This window comes from Serinus canaria, chromosome 15 (assembly GCF_022539315.1).
Source record: "Serinus canaria isolate serCan28SL12 chromosome 15, serCan2020, whole genome shotgun sequence".
Lineage (NCBI taxonomy): Eukaryota > Metazoa > Chordata > Aves > Passeriformes > Fringillidae > Serinus > Serinus canaria.
Window position 1 is genome coordinate 459,313 of NC_066329.1, and position 19,616 is coordinate 478,928.

The window sequence follows — 19,616 nt, forward strand, 5'->3', positions numbered from 1 at the left end:
GCAGGAGGACGCATTGGGACTGGCAGGGATGCTGGAGGTTGAGGTGAAGCTGGGCTGGAGGCAAGGAAGGAGTGAGGGGAATATGTAGGGGAGGGGAAGGAGCCAAGGTTTTTGACCTGTTCAGTAAACCTGGCCCTGGGACCCACAGCCACAGGCAGCAGACTGTTCAAATGGACACTTCTTTTTTCATGGGATTGGGCACAAAAATGCTCCAGAATACCCCATTAAGGGGTCACCCACAGGGCTAGAGGCTTCTGGATGATCATGGTCCTTCCTGGCAGGAAACTGTCCTAGAACTGGAGCTGTGCAGACAAGGTCAGCTGGTTCTCAGTGGTCTTGAAAGGCTCAGGTTTTCCTCAAACTGGAGATCAGGAGGAGCAGATATAACCTTGGGCACAGAGCAGTTTGGGAAGTTGGACATCACCAGTATCTGTCTGGCCAGTGCTGCTGGGGACTTAGTGCTCAGTCAGCTCTGAGAACAAACATTTTTGGACAGAAGAGACAAGAAAATCAAATCCTTAAGCTAAAGATAGTCCAGGTGAAGCTATAAAGTGTCATTTTTTCATTTAAGAAGTGTTTTAAGAATCTGCATGGTTCCTCTGGATGAGACGGAATGGGAAAGAGGGTGATCACTCCCCAGCCCTGTGCTTTGAGCAGCCCCCTCCTACAAATGCCATCTCTGTCCTCCAGCCCCTGTGCACTGGTTCTGGCTTTTCCCTTTCTTTTTGAAGGGCGGTGCCAGTTGGAGGCAGTTTCCTTGCTGCAGGGCTCAGGAATAGAAGCCTCCATTAACCTGCCCCGTGCCTGTGGGAGGAGGCACTGGCCCTGCCTGACCCTGCTGTTTGTCATGGTTTTGTCATTTAATTTGAATTTATTGATTTGTTTGTCACAGTCTGGGATCAATCACTGCAGTGATTGGGATTCAGAGCTCAGGAGGTGCTGCTGACCTGCTTCTCCTGCTCCTCCTGGCCAGCCTGGAGCAAACCTCAGAGCTCCAGAGTCTGTGGATGGCTGTGAGGAGATTGGGGAGTGCCCCCCACACCACCCACACCGCCAGGCTGTGGTTCTGGGAGGGGTTGGGTGACAATGTCCTCTGCAGGCGTGTGAGGAAGGCAGCCAAATGGTGACTAATTAATAAGTAACACTTGCAGGGGGAGCTCTGATATCTAAAAGCACTTTTGTATCTCAGCAGTGTTTTCTGAGTGATGGAGGGAGCAGTGAGGAGCATTAGGGTAGGGAGTGCTCCATGAAATGGACCTTCCCAGGACAGGAGCAGTCCTGTTGTGGGGATGGACATCTCCCATCAGAAGGCAGAAAGTGCCTCCGTGAGCTTGGGACACTCCTGGAAGGCGGAAGATGTGGTCCTGCTGCAGGGCTGAAGGGGCCTCCTGCTGCTGGTTTGCTGTGAGGGTGGAGAGGCCTTGGAGCAAGCTGTCCAGAGCAGCTGTGGTTGCCCCATTCCTGGAGGTGTCCCAGGCCAGGTTGGACAGGGCTTGGAGCAGCCCGGGATAGTGGAAGGTGTCCCTGCCCATGGCAGGGTGTCAGATTAGGCCTTTAAAGGCCCCTTCCAACCCATAACACTCTGTGGTTCTGCTGCAGCTCCTGGGCTTGGCTATGAGAATTAATGCAGAGGGATCTGCCAGGGGCTCATCCCTTGTATCATGTGGCTTTGTCATCATTTGCTTCAAGTCTTTGCTCTCCAAACCTCCAGCTGGATGGAGCCTGTGACCCAAAATCCAGCGTCAGCCTGGCCCCAGCAGCAGGCACTCAGAACCTTCCTGCCCCAATCACTCGGCAGGTGCTGTACATGAAGGGTCAGTGTGTTGGATGCTGGTCACCACACCCCTCAAAGCATGGTCCTGCTGGATCCCCTCTAGGAGCTCTAGGATGAAGGAGACATGGCAGTCAGATGCTGCAGGAGAAGGTGCAGTGCCGGGGGTTGCATGTGAGGGATAATTCTGTTTCTGAGACCTGGAGACTGGCAAGGTACCAGGCAGAGTTTCTGCCAGACCCACTGCTGGGCTCAGCAGCACGTGAATAATCTTGTTACCACTGTAGATATAGAAGATCTGCTTCTGTCTCACTAAATTCTGAGACTAAAGTGTCCTCAGGTACTGGGAGGCCCAGAGGCACCTTCTGCAAGAAGAAATTCTCTCTCCCCATGGGAGCTGTTGCTTTCCAGATTCACTGGGTGTCCTTGGATTTTGAGGAAGGGAGAACAGATGCTATGAGTCGCTCTCTTCTAGATCATTTATCACATTCCTGGGCCCCTCTGGCCTGTGCCTTCTCCAAAAAGCACTCACACAAAGCTGTCTGACCTTTCTTCATGGCAGAGGTTCTCCAGACCCCAGGCTCTGCTTGACATTCTCCAGGAGCAGTTCAGTTCTGCCACTTTCTTCTAGTGGCTCCATTTTCCTGATTTAAACCACATCATGAGGACAAACTGAGATTTCAACCATCTGCTTTTTGCTCTCAGACCATGGAGGAGCATTACATGCAGATACCTTCACGGCAGGGGCCCTTGGTCTCCTGTTTTCTGGGTAGGGTTGTCTTGAGGCCATGCACCCCTTCCACCCCATCAGTGCACCATCATGCTCAGCTTGCACGGCTGGAACATCCCCAGGGAAGCTCGAGCTCCTTGGCCAGGACAGGACACCTGGAAGGGCTGCTGCTTGTGGGCAACACCAGGTTTGTCACGGGGTGATGCTGCTGGGAGCAGCAGAGAGATTTGCTGAGCAAAACCAAAACTGGACTACAGGCAAAGCTCCAGTGTGGATGCTGCTGGAGGTGCTGCTCCACAGGGAGGTGGGGACCAGCCTCCCACCCTTGCTGGGAAAGCTGGGCCCATGGAGAACAGGGACGCCTGAGGCACATAAGTGTTGCTCTGGAAGGAGGCTGCAACAGAGGGATTTTGCTGAATGCTCACTGTTTGCTGTGGGAGATAAGGCTACTGAGAGCTAAAAACACAGGAAGTGCACTGATATTTGAGCTTTCTGCAAATATTTGGTGAGTGCATTTGACTCCCTGTGAACAGAGGCCCCCAGTGTGCTCTGTCTGTAATGGAGAGATTGTTTTCCAGGCTCTCAGGGGAATTCTGGTTGTTGTCTCCATCTGGAGCTGTTTTCAGTCTTGAGCTCATGGCCTCTGCTCACATCTGCTTTGGTCTTGACCCAGCCTGGGGCTGACCCAGCAGATGGGAAGTTCCAGTCACCAGAGAGGGAAGCTTGCTGTACCCCCCTGGCCAGGAGCTGGGATGCAGCAATTCCTGATGGACTAATCTAGTGGTCTGTCTGGTGACAGGGACACCTGTTCCTGTCCCTTTGCTGTGATGTAAAACCAGGCTGGTCCAGAAGGAAGTCCAGGGCAGAGCAAGACATGCAGAGCATGCAGACAGGGGTTTGTGTGCCATTATGAGACCCCTTAGGTGTAATCTAGTCCTTGCTCAATCTTTGCTCTCTTCTCCAGCATCATCCTGGCTGCGAGGAGAGCTGCCCCCAGAGCTATGCATCCTGCTGCCCCTCACCTCTCTCAGGCTGTTTCTCCTGCCCTCCAGCTGGTGTCTCATGTGATGGCCTTCAGGACAGAGAGCTGGGCTGGTCCCAGAGGTCCTGCTGCTCTCAGGCTCTCTAGAACTCTCCTCTCCCTCTGCTTCTGACCTGATGGATCCTTGACCCAAGCTCTCACCCTGGGATGCAGCCTGGCTCCAGAGTGGGCTTCCCACTGGCGTCACATCCAGAGATGGCAGTATTAAGCTTTGCTGTCCTATGACAAATTAATTTAATTGATTGAGGTTTCTGCTGTCAGCAGGGATACAGCAGGCTCTGGAGGCATGGCCCCACCTGCAGATGCTCTGAGCGCAGGGGCAGCCCATCCCTGGGGAGACTTTGGGGTGACAGGTCCTCTGCTCAGCTGCCACTGCCCTCAGCAGGTGCCTGAGGAGGCTGCCCATCTGCTTGCTGGTAGGCTTGCCTGAGTGCATCTGCACAAGATGCCTTATTTTCTTGGAGAAAAATGCAATTATGAATGGGACTTTGGCCTCTAAGCTGTGGATAACAGTCATTTTTTTAAGGGATAGGGGGGTTTCTCCAAGGAGTTTGTCCTGGAGGAGAGGTGAGGCTTTGCTGAGCAGGAATCCTTGTAAGCAAAGTGTTCCCAGCAGGAGAGTAGAAACAAGGGACACAAATTCAAGTGAGGATCCTCGTGGCTTCCTGGTCTCCAGCAAGTCACAGCCTATTGCATTTCACCCACCCAGGCCTCCTACAGAGCTGTGTCACTTGCTTTCAGCTCAAGCATCCCCAGGACAGCCCCTCTCTGCAGGAGAGGCAGAGGAAGCTCCTGCTTCCCTCTCCACCTCACGGGGACATTTCCCCACAGTTAAAGCTCTGCCAGCACCAAGTGTCTCCTCCACAGGAAGGTGTTTGTGTGGGATGCCTGAACCAGCCCTAGGAATTTCTGTTTATCATTGATCAAGACAGACTTGTGGAGCTCTTTCCATCCCTCATTCCCATCCCTCTCACCCTGAGCCCTGTGCAGCCAGGCTGGGCTGAGCACACAGAGGGGACATTGCCGCTCCTCCCTCTGTCCCACTCCAAGCACTCACAGCCACAGAGCCCACGTCCAGCCCTTCAGACTCCTTGATAAAGCACTGGGCTGTGCTCACAAATCATGGGAGAGGGTTCAGTCTCCTGGGAAATCCCAGCCTGTCCCTAGCCCTGCTGAGAGCTCCATGGGATTTATCAATCTCTCCATGCTTTGTGTTGGCCACAGATTTCCTATGAATGAGTTTTTAATATGTCTGTTTGAATCACAGATGAAAATATTGACTAGTCTGAGCCTCCTGCTCCAAAACATTATGAGAAACACAGATTTAATGACAGCTCCCCATCAGGGCCTGCTGCCTGGGCTCTTCCCTGGTTCCCTGTCTCACGTGTGTCTCCCAGATGCAGAGTGCTCATTTCTAATCAGCCATGCAGCTCCGAGTCAGGCACATTCCACAGGCTGGAGCACATCACATCTGTTCAGCCACTGCCAGCAGCCATGCAGGGCATCTCCTCTGTGAGTGAAATGAAGGCTGACAAGACCTCTTTTCCACAAAAAAATTGATTGGCATAAATCTTCCAACTTCCTTTCAGCTACCTCCTGGATCCCTTTCCTTTGTCTTTGCCTGTGCCTGGTGCTCAGGAGGAGCCTCATCCTGCTGCCAACTCCTTTGGGATGCTGCAGCTTCCCCAGTGGTGTGAAATGCACTGAGGATGCTTCTGCACAGCCCTCTCCAGGTCTGCTTGAGCTGTCATTCATCCTACTCAGTGCTGTGTAACACCTGCCTTGATCTTAAAAATGCTGATGAGTTTTCAGCATCCTCCTGTGATACAGACACCAAGGCAGCCCAGAAACACCAATTGCATTTCTGCCCAAGAAAGAGTCAATCAAGAGTCTGGCCATCTCTATAAACAAAACCTCTGCACTGTTTTTTTTTTTGTTGCTGTTGTTCATAGAGAATTTCAGGTGCTTCCTTACTGCCATTCATTCCCTAAGTCATGCATTTTTAACTGATGAATGCACGTTCTCCTATCAATTTTCTGTACTTCATAACTTCTAATTCAAAATCAATGGCTATCTGTTTTTCCCCTACACTCCATTTTGTTATATATTGCTTTTTTTTTTTTCTTGATTTCTAATATCTGCCTCTGCTTCATCACTGAGGAGGATGGGCATCTGGCCAAAAACGTTCTCTTACTTGATTATGGAATTATGGGTCTTGCCCTTGAAGAAAAATTCCCTGTTTTCACTCCTATTTTTCTGTCAGTGTTGGGTCCTTTCAATTAGTTTTGCTCTCAATTCACCTCCCTGCTGGGGATGTTCTCCTGTCACAGCAGGTGAGTCACTTCTGGTGGTGGGTCCCTCTGTCTGCTATGGCACTGGGGAGGAGTGTGACTCTATCTGCTTCTCCAGAGTCCCTCCTGGCTCCCATTCCAGTCATTCTACAAATACAATAATTACAGGAGTCCTTGAGCCACTTTCACTCTGGTAATTACTTTCTCTCCCACCTTCCAGCTCAACCCCTCCCAGCAAAGGAAACCACTCCAGAGGTGGATTTCCATTCCCTACCGGTCCAAACCCCAGCCTGTTCCCAGCCTTGTGCATGTTTTTGCCTACTTCTCACAGGACTGGTTCTATAAAGGTGACCAAACAAAAGCCCCCCTGGGACTGATTTGAAGGGACTGACCCGCTCCAAAAGGCAGGAACACCCTGTCCTGGTGCATGGGGGAGGTGCTGCCTACCTCCATCACCTGAGCACTTCTGGGGCACCTTCAGTGAGAGCCCAAGCTCCTGGGGAGCTGCAACCTGGAAAGAGAACAAGGCAAATTGAAATTAATAATTTATGAGTGACAGTAACTATTTCCACCATTTGAGGAAGCAAAGAAAATTGCTCCATAAACATATTTCTTTTCAATTTCCTACCAGTTACTTGAAATTTGATTTCCATCTAGTTTGTTTCATCAAACCTCCCCAAAGTGATTTAAAAGGTGTCGCCGGCAATTACCTAGCTGCAGAAGGAAAGAAATGGCAGTGGGGCATCTCCAATTCACCAGCCCAAAAGGAACGGGGAGGAGGAGGGTTGGGGTCACTGGCAGAGAAACAATTAGCCAGCACCAGAAATCTCTTGTCAGTGGTTTAGCCAGCACAGCCTCAGCCACACTGGGGTCAGGACAGCCCTGGGGCAGGGACAGCATGCTTCATTCATTCCTGGGAATAGGGAGAGGTGCAGGGACTGTGGGCAGCAGCAGGGCCCTCTGCCTGCCCCAGCCTGCACACTGCCCTCCCTCAGCACTGCTGGAACCTCAGCACTCCCCAGCTGCTCCTTTCCAGCCCTGCTGGGGCTGGGGTCACTTTTCACCCTGTGCTCCTCTTTTACCCTTGCTGGAGTGAGGGGCCCTCTGGGCTTGGCATGTGCTTGGCCAAGGGACCCCTCCTGCAGAGTGCTGAAGGCAGGTGGAGCTGCCTTGTCTTCCTCACTTCTGACACTTTGTGATACTGACTTGGCTGCCCACCTGTTTTCTACTTTGGGCTCTGCTTCTGTCCCTCTCCCAGGAATTCTGCACCTTTTCCCAGCAGTAGAAGCCAATCTCCTCTGCAGGACCAGTTATCTCTGATGCTAATGCATGAGCAGTTGCCACCCATTTCTTTCACATTTATTCTGCCACATGGGAACAGGCTTCCAAGCACCACCCTGAGCTGTTCAAACCTGCCATAGTCCTGACAGTGTGACAAAACTGCTGTGAGTGTGTCACAAGAACCATCACTCCTGGCTTGGATTTGCTCCAAGAACAGGCTCTTTTCAAGTGGCTCCCAGGCCAGAGAGCTGCTGGTGGGGCTGGTTTGCCTCACCCTCACTCATGAAAGCAGTGGGGATATTTATCTGGATATCAAGGACACAGGTTCCTCTGCAGCTGGAGTTCCCCAAGGTGCTTAGGGAAGAGGCCATTGGAGCCCTTTGTTGGGGTCTCCACATCTGCCATATCAGCATTGCCACTGATTTAAATAACACACACTGAGAGTAGGAAAATGACATCTGGAAACAAGGGATTCAAGGGGCTGGAAGGCTGGTGATGAATAAACGGCTTGCAGTGAATCACTGCATATCCTTGAACATCGCTGAGCACAGGGGCACTGATGCCAAGAGTCAAGGAATGTGCAGAGAAGAAGCTGCTCACCCTAAAGCCTCACCAAAACTTCCCTGTCTTTCTGATAATTGAGGAAGACAAGTGTTGAGTAGGCAGCAGCTCTCAATGGGCATAATTCAAGCCTGGAAGTGTTTACAGTGTCAACTCTTTGAGCATAATGGAGAATTACATGACTAGGCTGGCTGAGTTCTTAAAGTAATAGCTTTGTTAAAAGCAGTTAGGATCAGCACTGCTCATGGCTGCCTTGCACCCATAGCAGTCACTCGGGTTGGCTGTCCTGTGATTTTCTGGCCAAATAACATCATTTTTTCCCTTCTGAAGTGATATAAACAGGGCAGGAGATTTTCCTCCTTTTAAATGACTTTATTATAGTAATCAGCTCCAATATGAGGCTTTTGGCAGATCCGTGGAGTTCTGCCACTGCTCCAAGCAGTGAATTGGAAAATGAGAATTAGCAGCTCTGTCCTCAGTGGGGTAGAGGCGGGAGTCCTGTCCTCGCAGGGGCAGTTGGGGTACACCCAGTGATTCAGTAGGTGTGGTTGGTCCAGGGGGTGCTGGGTCCGACTGGCATCGTAGTTGAGGCGAGGAGTGACTGAGGTTTTCTAAGCGTCTCTGCCGGCTTCGGACCTCGGCCCTGCTGTCCAGACACCACTCTGACCTTCAATTCTGCTTCAGCTCGCCTCTTTTGGGGTATTTTCCAGGATTTGATAAAGGTCCTGTCCCAGTGCAGTCTGGGTTTGGAGGTACATTTGCATGTCTCCTGAGATGCAAATATCCCCCTCTCCCCACCGTCCGAGGGGGGGTTGTCATCCTCCTGGCAACAGGCAAGGGTGGTGCTGAAAAACAAGAATCCTCCACAATAGAGAGTTAAACTGCGATACTTAAGGATACTCAACAGACGATTTCAACATTTCACTAACAAAGAACTCCTGGCCAATGATCAATTCCCAGATCAACTCGAAAACTCCTCTGCAGCTCCTTCTCTTAAAAAAAAAAAAAAAGTAACTTTTTTTTTATTCATAACATGAAGTAAATAGTAATAAATGAATACAGAAATTAAGAGCAATTTCCAGCACCTGTTGTGTAAGGGCACTCTCAGTGTCTAAAGTCTTCCTGCAGGTCATGAGCAGCACTGAGGTCCCCACTCTGGAAATGAGCTGTTCTCCTGCGTTTTTGCATTTAAATAAAGACCCAGGGTGGTGATAACTGCTCTGTGAATTCATTATCCCGAGGGATTGGTGCGGGAAGGTGGGATAGAATCTGTGACTGCACTGAGGAGAGAGGCTGTACCCCTGGTGCAGTGCTCGTGTTGTCCCCCAGCCCCAGGGGAGAGTTTAGCACACATCAGAGGCTGTACCTCATCCACAAAGGGCAGGTGTTCCCCCTGGAGAAGGGGATGTCCTACCTGGGGGTCAAATGGGACCTGACTTTGCGGGGATCAGACCCTCTTGGCTGGGCAGTCAGACCCAGTGATAGGTAAAGTTCTCTTTAGGATATTCTCTCCCTCCAGTTTTCCCCATGACACCCAGTGTCCTACCCCAGGTCACAGAACAGGGTGCAACACCCGTGTCACATCCTTTCACCTTAAGTGCTAAAGAAGTTTCCATGGAGATCCTATTTTTAGCATTTCACCCAGCTGCAGAGCTCTTAGGACAGATAAGCGTGCTCTGGAAGCTAATTAGATGTTTCTTGCAAACTTTGACTAATTTGGTCAACTTGCCATGGAGATCCAGGTTAGGAGGCATTACTCAGATCTGGACTTGCTCTTTGAACAGTAGTTTTTGGAGCAGATTCATTTCTTTTAAGTAGAAAAGCTTTTCACTTCTTCCGTGGGACAATTCAGGCCAAGGCAGAAGATTAACAGTAGTTAAGCACAGCTGTTAATGAGGTTTTTAGTAAAGGGTTAGAAGTGCACCATTTGGTAGCAATTTTAAGTGTAGAGCTCACAGATATGAAGATCTGATTTACTTTTGATATCTTTTTGTTGAACAGTTGGGAGGTGCAGACACAGAGCTGAGCTCCTGGCCCAGCACAGCCTGGGGCTGCTCAGTGACTCTCACCCCTCTGTGCTCCCTCCTGCTGAGTGACAGGAGCATAGATGGGGGGGGAGAGGGAGACACCAGCAAGGGAATGAGGCACTGGGAAAGGCAGAGATTTGCTGCAGAGGTGAGGAATGGGCCCAGGTTTGGGTCTCTTGGCCATAGTTGGGAAAGGTGATGAAGACCATGGTCTGTGGGTTAAGGAGATGGGTGAAATGCTGGTGTTTCCAAGGAAAGGGGGCACGTGGAGATGGTCTGTGCAGGGGAGAGGCAGAGCTCTCTCTTGGTGCTGGTGGTGGGGCTGACCCACAGCAGGGGGTTGTAGGAGGTGTAGGAGGTCAGCCTGGACATTATCCACTCTTGGGAACAGGCTGTGCAGTAGGTCATCCATCCTCGTGCATGTCCAGGGGGACAGCTCAGTGCAGAGTCACTGCCTCCCTGGGAGCAGTGCTCAGCTCCCCTCAGCAGCCTGGGCATGGTGCCACCCTTCCTATCCCAGCTCGGCCACTCCCTTGGATCAGGGGTGCTCTGACCCAGCAGTTCTGCCTTGTGTTTGGTCTGTGCCATTGTCTATCTGCAAGGCCACGCCAGCTGTGCCTGGGGGATGTCCCCACCCCCTGGTGACAGGGTGAGGATGCCATATCTGCTCTCTGCCCTCTCAGCCCCATGGTGTAGTGCAGGCTGCGGGTAGAGGTGGTGCAGGGCCCTGCTCTGCTGCCTCCATCCTTCAATATAAATCGATTTGGGGTGAAGCATAATGTGATGTCAGCACTAGAGCCCACAGCAGCCATGGCCACCACAAAAGGTTGTTTGTGGGGTGAAGTGATACCTTGGGCTGCCAATGTTCTCTCAAAGCAGGAGAAGCCCAGACAATTTGCTGCATTTTTCCAGTGTTTGATAGTAGACAACAGCCTATCTGGCAGATATTTAATACAAATCCAGTGGCCACATGTGGGACTTCTCTGGGTTCCTTGGAGGCCTGTGGGTTGGAGCTCAGAGTCTTCCTCCCTCCCACTCATTACACCTGACCCCAGCATAGTGTCTGCCTTTGTGGGCTGTGTTTGGTTTGCTGCTCTGCTGTTTCACAGAAGCCAGAGCCCTGAAAAATTCATGTGGAGTGCTAGAAGGAAAAAACCCCAAACTTAATTTGGGTTTTCATGACACACAAGCCCTCTATTGGGCCTTGTAAACTTTTTCTGACATTACCACTTCATGAAAACTTTGATTTCAGTTGTTGACTAAATCTTTAATCTCCCTCTACCTGCTAGGTCTGTCTCCTTTTCTTACTTAAAAAACCTTTTGGATTTTTCTTCCAGAGCATCTTTCAAATGTCAGCAGTTACTAGACTAACACAGAATGCAAAGGCCTTGGCAAACAGTCCTTTAAAGAGCTGAGGCATATAAATTCAAATGCATGATATAATCTAGGAGGAATCCATCAGGCAGGGGAACCTCTTGCATGAAGTGTATTGAGAGCTAAGCACAATATGAACAGAAGGAAAATTGCTTTTTCCCTTTTGAATTTTTATTCACTTAGCAGCAATATTTACTAGTAGCAGGCAGAACCCATTTTTCATTTTCTGGGGAGATGCGAGAGTTTTGGTGCCACTCATCTTGTCACCAGATTAAATCTGTTGACTTGCTGCCAGGTCACTGTGATATTAATGATACAGTTGTAATCCCTTTCTTTTGGGAGGCCTGTGGATGGAGAAGTAACAACTTGACCAATGTTCACATGTTATAATAGAAAGAAAAATAGCACTTCTGAAATCCTGGGAAATTGCAGCTCCCTGTGTCATTGATTTCCTTTGTGTTCACAGAGCCTGGCTGCAGCCAGCTCTGGCAGCTCTGCATGCGATGCCTCACTGGCACCAGCTTTATTTGGTAATTAGTCAGCAGCCTCGTTTGGTAATTAGTCAGCAGCTAGAGCCATTGCTCTTTCAGCTCAGTGGTGCCATCGATTCCAGCTGTCCCAGGATGGGCGTGGTATCACCCCCTCTCGTGCTGCTGTGGGGATGAGGAGCTGCCACCTCCCTTCCAGGGGGACAAACTCCCAGCAGACAGTGAGGGAAAAGCCCAAGTACCAAGTATGGAACTCAGCTGATGTCCTCTGCTGCTGTGACCTTGTTTAGCGAGGACTTCGCTGTGGTTGGAGTGGGGTCTGGGACCTGGAGTGGGACCAAGGGGGCCTGAAGTCTTCAGTATTCCTCATGAGCCGGCTGGGTGACAGAGGTGACAGCACATCATCCCTGGAGGTGTTCAGTGCCAGGCTGGATGTAGGTCTGGGACACCTAGTCTAGTGGAAGGTGTCTCTCCCAGGGAATGAGATTTAGGGTCCCTTCCAACCCAAACCATTCCATGACTCTATCATGACCAGGGGCAGGTGTCTTACAACAGAAAAAGTCTTACTCTCTTTAGAGTGGGGATTCCTCAGTATTTCAGGTAGAAAGTTCCTCTCCCTCGAAGCTCCCAGTGACACCTGCTGAAGTCAGTCTGCAGCTGGTCAGGAGAAAGCTGGGACATTCTTACGAGGCTTTGGAAGAACAATCCATTTCTCAGGACAGTTATGGATAAACATAACCCACACAAACCTAAACCCTTTGCAAATGCTGCACAGCTCAGATCTTCCCTGCTCCCTTTCCCTAAATCTTTGGGTTATTCAAAACCTGGATGTGGGGATGTCTTTAGGAAATGGGGCTGCTATGGAAAAAGCTGAACTCCTAGCGATAGATTTGGCTTTGAGCTTCCCTGGTGAGGCAGTCTCTGGGCTGTCTGTTATTAATCCTGGGGAGAAGTGTCCTCTGTGCTGACCTGACTGGCCAGGCTCGTGGCAGTGCCTTGCACCCCATCACCTCCCGACTGCCCCCAGTAGGATGAGAGCAGCCCCACAGAGAAGTGGCCTTGGAGCCCCTCTGGAGCATCTGCCCCAGGCAGCAACCACATCCCCAGAGCAGGATGGAGGGACTCAGGGAGGCTTCCTGGAATTAGACTAGTCTGTGCCCTTCCTGCTCACCTTCTCCTAATTAGCATTTCTTTGGCACATTTAATTCGCACGTTCCTGCCTTTAAGTTACGGGCTGCTTTCCTATATTTACACCCTCCTAAAACAAGGGAGAGGTCTATAAATTACATCTCATGAAAAACATTAATTGTGTGAACTCCTTCTAGCATTTATAATGCTCAGCTTGTTCCCCGCTCTGAACCTGCAAACACAGACAGACAGGGTTTTACATAGGTGCTGCCTCTGCTCCCACCTGGGGCTGGTCCCTCCTGCACACACCTGCACACAAGTGTCCATCACCCCCAGCCAGGGCTGCCCAGACCAGCCCTGCACACCTGGAGCAGCACCTTGTGGTCTGTGAGGTGTCTGTCCAACATCTCCTGACCGCACTTGTGGGTGGGAGGCTGCAGCTGCTTCAGCTGCCCAAGGATCTCCCAGCACAGCACTGGGGTGTGCACAGTGCCTGCTTCATTGAGCATGAGGGCCTTCTCCCAGCCAGCTAGGACGTGTTCCCTCTTGCAACCACTGCTTTACAGGAGAGAATTTCCTGCTGAAGGCAAGTACTGGCAAATTTCCTGGCCCTCCTGTGAGCCTGGCAGCATGGAAGGTCAGCACCAACCTGTCACCAGTGCCTGGGCACAGGCAAAATGGAGTTTGAGCATCATGGCACCATGATCCTACATCCTGGGACTTGCTGAGACTCCCTTAGAAGTACAAGGTAAGAGGAGCACTTCAGCAAGGGAGCTTAGTGCCAGCTGTCCTCAGAGCCCTGCTCAGCAAGAGCCATGCCCCTCTGCATGCAGGATTGGACTTCAACTTCCATGCCAACATTCCTACCCTCTCTATTCACCTGATCTTGCAGACAGTACAACTGAGCCTCCTGCTCTCCAGGCTGAGAAAGGAAAATGGCAGAAGAATGCCTGTGGTTTGGAAATAAGAGAATATAGAGATCAATCAGAAAATCAACATCTAGAAAAAGAAAAATGTTTGAGGATTGATCCCAATTACAGAGAAATCCTAGAAAATAGGTGCAGGAAGTGACAGGCATGAGTCCATGTTTGGGTCTGTTTGCTTGCTGCTGCAGTGGGTTTTGAGCTGCCTGGGTCTTTTGAGCTCCTCTGCAAAGCCCAGCCCAGTAGAAGCCTCCACCAGCCACAGCAAGGGACGTGCTGCTGAGCTCGTTGGGTTGGAATATTCCTGGATCATGGGATGTGTCACCGACATGTTTTATGAAAAATCCTTTCCTTAGGATTTTTCTCCTCCTGAGAAGTTGAGAGGCCTCAGGAACAAACTGTAAACAATTCTTATCTGCTGCTGTGGAATGCAACAGGGGGAATCTGTGATTGGCCTCATCAGGCTGTTTCCAATTACGGGCCAACCACAGTTCACCTGTCCGGCTGGTCTCGGTCTGAGAGAAAACTTTGTTATTCATTCCTTTTCTATTCTTAGCTTAGCATGGTAGTGAAATCCTTTCCTCTATTCTTTTAGTATAGTTTTAATATATTATCTATCATATAATAATAAATCAAGCCTTCTGAAACATGGAGTCAACTTTCTCGTCTCTTCCTTCATCCTGTGACCCTTGTGGAAAATACCACAGGGATGTACAGCTCCAGGTCACCCCTGAACAAGATAAAATCTGAACTCCAGTGGTGAGTTCCTGTTTTCCCCAGCTTGTTCTTGGGGTTACCTACTGCTGGCCATCCACTACCTCCAGGAAGCCTCCAAGAAAGAAGGAGGAACACTGATGACAAGGATCTGGAGTGACAGAACAAGGCTGAATGGCTTCCAACTGAAAGAGAAGGGGTTGAGATAAGCCATTACCACCCTGATTGCTTTGATGTCCATGAGGAGCCAGGGTTTCTATTTTAGCTTTTATTTTAAGGACAGCAGCTTCTATTCAGCCAAACATTCGGACAAGGTGCAGTGTCAGAGCCAAGGAAAGAAACCTCTGTCCTGGCATGGGCAGTATTGTGACACCCGCTCACCTCACTGGTTTTGGTATTCTGGTCATGTTCTGCTGCTGCCTACAGAATTTATCAGCAGCACAGTCATCTCCAATAACCCCACCTGTGGGGATTCTGCTGGATCTGTTGCCTATGTGAGAACTTTTCCTTCTGCATCAGTCTTTCAAACCATACCAAATTTCAGCCAAGTCAAGGTCCACAGCTTTCCCTGAGCAAGGGAAGAGGAGATGTTTACTGATGAGATTTCCCAGTGGATCAGGTAGGCTGGATTTTCCTGTGGCCTCCAGGACTTGGATGGCTGAAGTGTCTTGCAGCTGTTTGAGATCCTGGACAAAGAACCAGATCCTGTAGGCAATAGAGAGTCTGAGGCATCTGCATACTGCCCCAGGTCTGGGAGGTGGACAAATCTCACTTCTCAGCCTCTGTGTCTCTTTGCAGATCTCAGTGGTTACCCCTGGGATCCTGCCAAGACACATGGGCTGAGCTGCTGCTTGTGGTGCTGCCTGACTGTCCTTTCCCTGCCAGGCCTCGCTTTTTTCTCTGCTCTGGAACTCTGCTGGGTGAGTCACACCCCACATGTGCCCCTGGTAGCAAAGGCAAAAAGGTTTATATATGTACTTAAAAGTTTATACATCTATCTACATCTATGTACCTGCATGTGTATTCACATATAGGTACACATATCCCTGCATCCCGGGAAGGGATGTGCAGGGATGTGGGTGACATCTTCTGGGTGCTCCACTGGTCTTTGTGTCACCAGAGAGCCAAGCAAAGCAAAGAAGATTTTAGTTTGGTCAGTCATTTCAGATTGTTGAATTGCAGAGTGGTTTGGGTGGGAAGGGACCTCATCCAGTGCCACCCCTGCCATGGCAGGGACACCTCCCACTGTCCCAGGCTGCTCCAAGCTGGCCTTGGGCACTGCCAGGGATCCAGGGGCAGCCCCAGCTGCTCTGGGCACCCTGTGCCAGGGCCTGCCCACCCTCACAGGGAAGAATTTATTCCTAATGTGCCAGCTAAACCTGCCCTTCGCTAGTTTGAAGCTCCCTGAGGAAAAAGCTGTTCTTGCTGCCCTCAGTCAGCTCCATCACAGGAACCTGGCAGGGACCTTTCCTGGCTGAGCAGAAAGGGCTGGAAAAGTGGTGTCTGTGGCCCAGAGAGGACAAGGTCTGATTGGTGTAATGGGGCTCCCTTTTAAAGCACCTCTTGATGTTTCTGACTTGTTTTTAAGTCTGAAGCTCTCACATCCTCTCCGCAGTCCCCCAGTTTCATTCCCCTCCAGCCCTCACTGCAGTCCCCAGTGCCACGGATCCTCTGTGCTTGGTGGGAGGAGATGGGCATGGTGGGCCTGAACTTTTTCACCCGTGTGCTTTGGGCTCTGCTACATCCTTCTATCCATGCCCAGCCTTTCCCCCTCTCTCTTTCCCCCTCTTATGGTCTCTTGTCTTTCCCTCTTCCACCCTCAGTTCCCATCCTTCCTCTCTCAGTCCATGTTCTAGTTTGCTCATAGCCAGCGAGGTTGTTTTGGGGAGAGAAAACAACCTTGCCAAGAGCAGCATTTTGCTGTGCCCTGGATAGCAATTCTTTATTTGGCAGCCTGGAAGGCCCCAGTTAATACAACCACAAATAAAAATGTGCCTATCAGGACTTGTATTAGGAGAGAACTGGTTAAATCTTTGGTGGGTGGAAGTCAATGGAGCATCACTCACTTCCAGGGGGCTCCCCTGATTTACACTCAGGCCAAACATTTGCATTTACAGTGTATAGACATGATAAAATGGAATAAAACTGAAATACTAAACTTGATCCCATCTTAAAGCTTTATGTGAACTATAAAGGTGTTTGAAATAAATCAGGTACCTTTCATGGGCTCTAAAAGTCAGACCCCTTGGCTTCCAGAGGACTGAGGTGCAAAGCCAATTTCTCAGCCCTCCTGCTCCTTTCTGTGGAGGGTTAATGCTCTGTGGACAGTTGATGTTCCCTGGAGGTGCTCTCTGTTCAGAGTATGGGCTACAAGTGCTTTCCCTGACTGAAGAGCCAAGCCCTCCAAAGTCAGGGGATCTGGAATTAGATCTCCACGGGTAATAAGAACTCACTTTTCCTGGTGCTTCTGAGTTATGAAATACCCTCTAGCTACAGACATGGCTGGTTTTTCACATCTCAGTAATTTTTTGTGGCTTCCTATTTCTTTTCAGGTTTTGATTTATGGGAAATTCTTTCAGATGTTGACTGAGACACTAAATAAGGGGAAAAATAAAACAACAAAAGGCAAATCGCGTTTCCCTTACAGATGATCTACCACTGTGTTAAATTTCAGGTTCATACTTGGGGCACCTGACATTACCACTGTTCAAAGAGATCTGAAAGACAGCAGCTAAATTATTCCTAATCTTGTCTCCTAGGCTGCTTAAAACTTGGTTGTGTTGCTCTAAAAAATACACATACCCCAAGGCAGAGAACGAGGGTTGAAATGGAAGGTCAAGGGGACAGGTACAGTTAAAAGTAACTAAAAGCAGAGTTACAGAGGCTGTGGCTCGTGCCTTCAGTGAAGTCTGCAATGCTGGATGTTTTGGGGCTTGCAGAGCACCTGTTTTCTCTGCTGCTTTAAAGGCTTTTCCTCAAGTCCTTCCATGGTTGCAACATGCTCAGTGCTGGGTCACCCTTGGTGTCTGAACACCCCTTTTCAGCAAAAAAAGCAGCTTTTTGGCTGAGCGTTGCTGCATTTTGTGAGAGTTTGTGTTGGTTTCTGCTTAGTGATGTTTGAGTGACCTTCAAACCCAGGGCAGCAAAATCCTTCCTGATACACTACAAAAAAATGATCAGGACAAAGTCTTTGCTCGTGAGGGGGATTGTGCTGGTCCCTTGTACCACTGACTGATCCCTCCTGTTCTTCAGCCCATGCTGCTGCTGCTGTTTGGATTTCAGATGGCTCTGGAGAAAGTGCCTAGCTGGGGCATTCAGCAGCCTGTGGTGCATGGCGTGCCCGACAGCTCCAGCACCCATGGACAGCTCTGGGCTGTGCCCAGGAGCTCTAGGCTGCACCCGGAGCCTGTTTCCTCTGCTAAAGGAGCTCACCTGGGAGGCTTCATCTGGTCTTGCCTGAGCTTCTGGGACTTGAGCCAGGGAGGGGGGCAGGTCTGCTCTAGACCCCAGCTGCACCAGCCAGCAGAGGTGGTGGGATGTGGATGTGTCCCAAAACTGTGGTGCCCCATAACAGGGGACAGAAATGCAGTTCATGCAGCATCTGCAGTGTCTCCACCAAGCTTTTTCATGTCTGGTCCAGGCTACACTTGGAATGGGACAAAATGGGCATTCTAGAACTGGGAAACTGGCAAGTCTGTTTATCCCAAATGTCTGGAATTGATATTCACTAAGATAAAAAAATAATAAAGGAAGGGGAAAATGCTGCAAACTTACATGACAAGCCAAATCCTGGGATTTATTGCTGCCTCCTGAGGGATTAGAGTAGCAGGAAGGAGCTGAGCTGTTTTCTCCCTTATGGGTGATTGCAATGGGTACTGTCTCTCCTTAGCCTTCCCAACAAGAACTTTGGCTTTGCTTCATGCACCTGAGCTGTGGGATAAATTGTTGGGGTGATCCTATATATCTTGGGCAGCTTAAGTTACTCTGTGGTTTTGCTGCATTCCAAAGTGCCTGATGATGTGGGAAGCAGCCCTTCCATGACCACATGTGACCCCACGCCTGTGTCACTTTGGCTGGGGCTCTTTGCTGTTCCTGTGCTCCCCAGTGCCTGTCACACCTGCCCCTGCCACAGTGATGTTTGCTGCATGGTACCTGTGTGTCATGGGGTGTCCTTGGAACGCTCCATCCTGGTCCTTTGTGGGTTTTGTGAGTCTTTCTCAAAGGGATGGGCTTTGTTCCTGCCCCTGCAATGACTCCAGGCACTGGCCACCCTGCTGCATCCAGGGGAGCCACCAACAGCAACATCTTGTCTTGTTGCACTGCTCCATCTTTCGGGTCTGCACAGCACCAGGCCAGCCCAAGGCTCCAAATGGATCCAGGTGTTTTTATCATATCAAAATCCCATTATCTTAATGACAGGAAGGAGATTGCTACACATGGAACCAAGCCTGCCAGATGCAGCCAATTTCTTTATTGCAGTTCTGATGGCAATCACAGAGCCCATGGCAAAGCATTTCTGCTCCTTCAGAGTTGTCCCCCTGCCCCTTCATGTCACCACACACTTATGGCCCCCTACATGTGTAAATTCATTTATTTACTGGCACACCCCCATCCACCCAATGAGGACAACAAAAGGCAAAGCGTGACTCAAGGACTGAGCTGGATGATCTCCACTGCAGAGCTGACAGTGACACATACATTGTATTTTAAAAAATTCTTTATTCTGCTGCCTATCATGCACCAGCAATGAATTTCAGAGGCAGCTTTCCCCAGAGATTCTCTCTGCCTCTTTTCACCCTGCTCCTGCCAGCCCACGGCATCCCTCCTGCTTTTCCAGGGGACGTTGTCCTTCCTGCATCCCTGTGCAGCCTCCTGCTAAAGCAGCCCTGTGTCTCTGCTCCTTTCCTGGCTCCATTTCAGAGTTCATTTGTGCTGCACAACCACTCAAGGTGGGATATCAGGGGCCAAGGAAATCCCTGTCAGGCTGCAGGGCTGGTTGTGGATGGGCTCCTAAGAGGCAGCCAAGGACCATCCATGTTTGGAAGATAGACCCAGGGCTGCAGCTGATGCCCAAACCCCCAGCTGGGCAGAGACAATGTGCCCCAAATGAATTTGGACATCAATGAAAATGGGCTCATGAATTCAGGTGCTATGGGAGCTGTCTGAGAGCAGTCCTTGGTCCTCATGCATGTGCCATGGGAGGTGGGCTGGGAGAGCCTGAGACAGAGGGCCATGGCAGCCAGGGATGTTTGTCCACACTCAGGCTGATCTGAGGAGGGGAAGGAG